This window comes from Calidris pugnax, unplaced genomic scaffold (genome assembly GCF_001431845.1).
Source record: "Calidris pugnax isolate Ruff unplaced genomic scaffold, ASM143184v1 scaffold1, whole genome shotgun sequence".
Taxonomy (NCBI): Eukaryota; Metazoa; Chordata; class Aves; order Charadriiformes; family Scolopacidae; genus Calidris; species Calidris pugnax.
This window is the reverse complement of record NW_015090800.1, coordinates 494,694-501,609: the sequence shown is the minus strand read 5'-3', so window position 1 is coordinate 501,609 and position 6,916 is coordinate 494,694.

Here is a 6,916-nt window from a genome sequence, read left to right as displayed (position 1 = left end):
AGCCCTCCCGGCCGCTCCGTTGCGGGGAGAGCCCCGGGACGGGGGTGAGGGAACGGAGCGGGGGGGGATGTTTGCGGGGGGAAAGCGGGGCTCTCTAGACCCAGCCTGGCTGAGAGAGAGAGAGAGAGGAGAGAGAGCTCGGAGTTTTCTTTCCTTACACCGCCATCGCTTGATTTTTCTTAAGCCTCGGCCGAAAGTTGAGGCGGGGGGTACCCGCCTGGTCCCTCGGGTTTCCCCCAGCATCACTTCTCCCGCAGCTTTCCTGGCCGGCTCAGCCCCGTTAAAACTTCCTTTAAAGCCTTAAAAGGAGGGGTGTGGGGAGAGCCGGGCAGCTCGTCGTCTCGGGTGGGAGAAGTCCCCCTTATCGGGGCGACGGGAGGGTGGCTCATCTTTGCACTTTGCCTCCCCTGTTACGTGCGTGCGATCGATGGGTCCCTGCTCGGCCCCGGCTTGGGGAGCCTTTGAGAGGCCGTGATTTGAATGGGATGAGCCAAAAACTTCACTTTCCAGCCAGCCGTGCCGTGCATTCTTTTCCTAAACGTGCACCTCAAAAATAAAAGTTAAAAAAAAAAAAAAAAAGGGGGGGAAAAAAAAGAGACAAGCAAACAACATCGTTATCTTTATTGCACCGCCGTGTAGAGCCCTGTCAGGCACAAGGTCGGCTTAGCCCGGTGCTCGAAGTGTTTTCTTAATTTTGGAGATTTCGGGTCGCCCCGCAAAAGGATGGCATCGTGGGTCAAGTGTAACCGGGCGCGTTGAAAGTCAGCACGACCCTCGCTGAGTGGTGGAAGGGGAAGCCCGAGGGGAAAATAAGTGGCAAATGGTGTTAAGCTTTTTATTTTTCAATTAGTATGGAGAATGTCTCTGTGCGCTGCGGTCAGCTGGAGCGTGTTGCCATACACCAAGGGTTTTCCTTCAGGTCACTTGCTGGATAAGCAGCTAAAAGTATTTTTTCAAAGTGATGGCATCTAACCCTATGGTGTAGGTGGCTTGGTTTCTTTCTGGAAATGGTTTGATTACATCCCTTTGTGGTCGGTTATGACATTTTCTAGAAGAGGGCCTGACAACCTTATATACTCGAGGCTTATTTTACAACAAATGTACTTATTTATTTAACGTTTCTGTTCAGATAAAATAAATATTTACCGCAGCGTCCAGGCAGATGCAGTGTGAAAAAGCAGAAACCTGACTCAGTTCAATAGGAACTCAGAGAAGGGTGTAAGAATAATTTGTAAATACGGCATCTAAGGCAAGAAATTAATTCTGTCTATACTTGATGACGTTAGTAGTTTCTGGTGGTTTCTTACAATAATCATTTTTAAGCTTCTAGACGTATTTCTGCTCGCTCTCACACTTCAAATAAAAGCAGCTTTTCAGTTAACATCTCGGAGATGGGGTTCACGAGTTTGTGACTACATCCTTCTCTTTTCTTATGGAGGGAATCCAAATCACCTCTACAGAATAGATACCAGAATGTTAAACTGGTGACAGATAACACGGTGTATTCCCTTTTCCTCCCCAGTGGTGTGGTGCTGGGGGAGCAGGGGTCAGTTTTGCCCCCCAGCGATTCCCAGTTCCAGGCTGCGGAGCTGGACTGGAGTTTGCTGGCGACTGTTCAGTTTACCCGCTGCAGGATTTTGGCAAATTTCTCTCTCTTTTGTTCTCACTCACTATTAATCAATAGCAAGATCTGGTATTGCTTGCGTCACTGCGTGATTAGAAATGGATGACTACTTTTGAGTTCGGGGAGACTTTTTGTCTGTCTCTTTTTTTTTTTTTTTTTTTTTTTTTTTTTTTTTTTTTTTTTTTTTTCAGCACAATGTGGCTGTGTGTTATGTGAACTTCCCCCCCCACTTCCAAAAGCTGTCCTCTTAAATAAATGTTAGCAAGAGAGAAAAATGGAAAAGCTGAAACAAAGCTCTGTGAGGACCTTGAAGAAACGCTGGGAGAAGTGGGGACTCTTTTACAGCAAACAAAGTTTGTGTTTATAGTGAAAATCAGCTCCCTGTAGACTTAAAGAAACCATAGGTAAATGTTTCTCTTTCGGACAGTTTTTAAATATAACCTGTTAAAAATAGAGATGAGGGCTTTATAAACAAAACCAGGCCTTCCCTCACCCCCTGTTTTTAAAAAACATGCCCTGAATGTTTCTGGTCCGAAAGATAGCTCGTTAAAACATCTGGGAGCTGCCAATAATTTTCATCAGGAAATGGATCTACTTTATTGCTTTGAAATACATGCTTTCATTTGGTGAGTAACATTAGGTGAAGTTTTAGAGACATTTCCCGTTGCCTTTTGTGTAATCTTTCCTATTGCTGAACATTTAATTGAGCTTTTATTTTTCCAGAGTGTGATTCCCCCCCTATCTGACTGTTTGTGTTAATAGGAGATTCTACGAAAGTCGGATTTTCTGAATTTATTTTTTTTTAGTCACACACTTGTCAATTATGATCTGATTTTTTTTCTGTAGCAGAATACAGAATTGAATCTATGTGACCTTGTGATATAAGAGATAGTACCAGGAATTGCAAACTAACATCACGGATAGAGGTGTTTGCATATTTAAAATTAAAAGTATACTTCTGTTTAAGCTGCTAGTAGGAGTAGCTGACAAGGTGTATGGCGTGTATTATTCTTTCTGTAGGAACATCTCATCTTAGACACTCATCAGTTCCAAAAAGAATTTAAGAGGAAGAACTTTCATTTGAAAAAAAAAAAAAAGGGCACCATCCAAAATCAGACCACACCAAGATATAACCTGATTTTTTTGTTTTTTGTGGGGTTTTTTTTTTGTTTAAAGAGCTCTTTACTAGTTTTTCATTTAATCCTGTTTTTCGTGGTTGATTTTTTTGTATGTGTTCTCTCTCAAATTTGGCAAATTCTTGGGATTTAAAGCTTCCAGTTTGGTGTCTGTGTGAGGATCTCACTGAGAGACACGGGCAATGGCCTGATGCTGCTCCCAGCTGAGCGTTGTCCGCCCGTGATTTCATCAGCGCCGGCTGAGGATGCTCTGCTCCTCCAGGGCTCCCTCACCCAGATTTGAAAGAGGCTGCAGAGAGAAATTGTGAATGGATGGATAAGACGGGGAATGAATGAATGAACAAATGCATTTTCTTTGCATTTCTGGTAAATGCACAAATACCTCCGGGGTGATGGCTTTTGGAGTTTCTTCTTCACGTTTTTGCAAACGTTTTAGTTTTTCCCCTAAAGGCACGGCGAGGAGGTTGGAGGGGGGGGGAATGTGTCCTGTGTCTTGGTGTTTCCTATTAAAATATTATATGACCCATATGTTCTGGAGCTGATGCCTCTGATCTATGTGTGTTAATCTTGACATGCAGCAGTCCGAAGGGATGATTTCGCCCTGGTGAGTAAAATACTCCACAGGAGATAGTAGCTGGACAACTTTAAACCGTGCCGAAGACTCCCAATTTTGCTTTTAAGCCTTGCTTGTTGTTTGTTTTGTTTGGGAGGAATAAGAAGCTTTCAGCTAACTTGGCTTTATTACAGGTGTGTGTTAAATGAGCTAGAGCAGCTGCAGCAAGTGGTTGAATTTTCTTAGCCTTTTTAGATAATTTTTTTTTATCCCCGTGGTCAGGAGGCTGTCACAGGTACAGCATGCGTCGGGGTTCGAAGTACTTTCTAGTTCCCAAACCAGCAGATGACACAAATTTGTAGGAGAAGGCACTGGTGAGGTGCCTGAGACTTGCCCTGCTGGATCCTCAGCTTTGGTGGTGGGCAACACCAGGATGGAGGAGTTTTTCCTGCAGCTTGGAGGTCGCCAGCAGCTCCACGTGCAAACTCTTCATCCGTGCCCTTCTGGCTCTGGGGGCAGATGGGGGGTTTCTACCCATTTTCCTTCCCCTTCTTTCTCTTTGCTCTATTCCTGCTTCTGGGCAGTTGGAGAAGTAGAAAGCGGTTTTCTTGGCTGAGGGACACCTGAGGGTCTGTCACTTCTTTTTTTTTTAAATCATTGGAGACTTGGTAGCTGTTTCGTGCTGCCACATCTTTCCCTGCTCGTTTCTCCTTTTAAAAAGTTTTTTGGTTTTTTTGTTGTTGTTTTTTTTTTTTTTTTTCAGATAAGTAGCTTTGGTGCCAGACTTCTGTCTTCCTCCAGCGGCAGTGGAGGGTTTTTTTTTTTTTTTTGCTTGATTTGACCGTTTTCCGTGAGTTTCTGCGTGGTGACTCTGCCTGTTCCCAGTCTGTAGCCTGGGAAAGTTGTGAGCTGGGACTGTCCTTATCGCTGCCTTGTCTGTGCAGTCGAGAAGACAATACTGTAACAGTTCACATAGTCAAAGATATCTCCTCGGCGATAAGATCTAAGAAGTGGAGGAGAAAAAGAAATGTATTTGTTGGGTTTTTTCCCAAGGGAAAATTAAGTCCTTATTTGTTCTTCTCGTTGTTTGACAGCAAGAGCTTTGTAAGTGCCAGGAATATGTTGCTTCCCCCCACTCCCTGGTACTCTATCATTCTCTTCTAAAGAGATGTACCCTTAACTTAAACCCAATTTTTAGTATTAGGTATCGTGCCCTCTGGCTTGAAAATAGGAGACATCAGAGTGCAACATACGGAGATTTAAAATTTTGGAGAGGAGAAGGCAGAATAAAAGTAGATACTGAACTTTCTCAAAGTGACGGTCTCCTATTAGGCATGCAGTGTTACATACTGTATACCTCCTGCTGCTAATAAGCATTATTGAGCTGTAATTACTCTGATAAGATTTGCTGGCATTACAATTTAGGTCACTAGAAAACCGAGGAATACTGAGGAGTTATGTCATCTGGTGGCTTGCTGAAACACAACTGTGTGAAATATTTAAGCAAGGCTCCAGGAAAAATCATCCAGGGATTCCAGACGTAATACTTTATTTTCTTTTGCAGGGCTTCATTTATGCAAAGCTGCTCTCCTTAGATATTTTTTTTTTTTTCCTTCAACCTCACAAAAATGTAAAAACTGCTGCTGAAACTCTCACGATTGGTTTGGAATCTATTTTTGTCAATTGGTTAAATCAAGAAATGTATATTATGGCATATTGGCAAAAAAAAAGTTAAATACAGTAGTGACTTTCTGCTCTTTCTGCCTGAAGTGTGAAAATGCAAAGCTGGGGAACTGAAAGAAATCCTGTGTACGCTGGGTTGTCATGTTAATTAAATAAACAGCCAGAACAGTGACCCTGTGTATTAAGTGTGTTTTGAGAAGCTTGTTGGGGGTTGGAGGGGAAAAACAGTGACACATGATGTTTTGGACGTTAACTGCGACATTTATGTGAATTTGTCCTGATCTGCTGTTACTGTGCTTAAGTTCCAACTCTTTTTTTTTTTTTGCAGGAGACTGAGACATAACTGTATTTTGCAAATTGAAGGAATATTGCTTGGGCTTTTTTTTTCTCTAAAAGTAATAAAAAAGATTAAGTAATCCTAGCCTGGAAGTGGAAAGGTTGCTGGGTTCTGGTGCCTGCAAACCACAGGGCTTGAAATGGAGGTGAGCTGACTGCATCCTACGTGGTCTGGGGATGAAAAGAAGGCTCCTTCAATTAAAGCTTTGAGCCAGTTGCTGTGATTTACTTAGGTAATCTAATGGGAGATGCGCAGCTTGTAGGGTACCGCTTGACAGATAAGGAAATAAACGTTAAGGTTCAGATAACAAAGTGGAAGTCGGGTTTTTCTTTGGGCACGTTTTTTTTCCCCGCTGCTTGCTGTTGAAAAAGTTTCTTGATGAATTACCAAGCCCTTTCCTCAAAGTCTCTTCTGTGTTCGTCGGAGTGTCACTCAGAAATAAACGCCTCTTGTTTGGACTATGTAGTTTTTCAGGGGTTTGGTTGTGGGTTTTTTTGTTTGTTTGTTTGTTTTGGATGGGTTTGGTTTTTTTTGTTTGTTTGTTTGTTTTGGTTTTGTTTTTTCTTTTCCTTGCAGCTTGCCTTGCTCCAAGCCCTGCTGCGAAGGACAGCGTCGGGGTAATGGCGGGAGAAACTCTGAAAATAAAATTTCAGAGAATAACCAAATCTAAATGCGATGCCAAAGTTTTAACTTGGAGGGAGGGAGTATCAGGGTTTTTTTTCTTTCTGAGCTGCCTTTGGAGGTTAAAGAAGGTTGTGAGAGGAGGAACTGCTCTACTCCTTGATCAAGTTTTTCCTTTTTTTTTTTTTTTTCTTTTTTTTTGGTTTTAAGAGCTTTTTTTTTTTTTCCCCTTCTCCCTCTGTGTAAGTAATTGTTAACAAGCCTATTATTGTTATTAACAACATCCCCCATCCCCTGCCCCGGGGGGGCGGCCGGTGCCGGCGCTGGCGGGTCCGGCCCCCTAGAGGGCACGAGAGCCCCTCTTCTGCCACACCACGGGAAAAAAACACACAAAATCTGTCCGTGGTACTTAACCCAGCCTTTATTTTATTGCTTTTTTAACGTTTTAAACTCATCTGGTGGTTGCCGCCATCCGGAGAGAGCTGGACGGGCTGGAGGGCTGGGCAGAGAGGAACCTGGTGGACTTCAACAAAGGCAAGCGTAGGGTGCTGCAACTGGGGAGGGATAACCCCCTGCACCAGGACAGGGTGGGGGTGACCTGCTGGAGAGCACCTCTGAGGAGAAAGACCTGGGAGTCCTGGTGAACGAGAGGGTAACCATGAGCCAGCAATGGGCCCTGGTGGCCAAGAAGGCCAATGGCATCCTGGGGGCATCAAGAAGAGTGTGACCAGCAGGTTGAGAGAGGTCACCCTGCCCCTCTGCTCTGCCCTGGGGAGGCCCCATCTGGAGCACTGGGTCCAGTTCTGGGCTCCCCAGTTCCAGAAGGACAGGGATCTGCTGGAGAGGGGACAGCAGAGGGCTACAAAGATGATGAGGGGCCTGGAGAATCTCCCTTACGAGGAGAGGCTGAGGGACTTGGGTCTTTTTAGTCTGGAGAAGAGAAGACTGAGGGGGGATCTGAT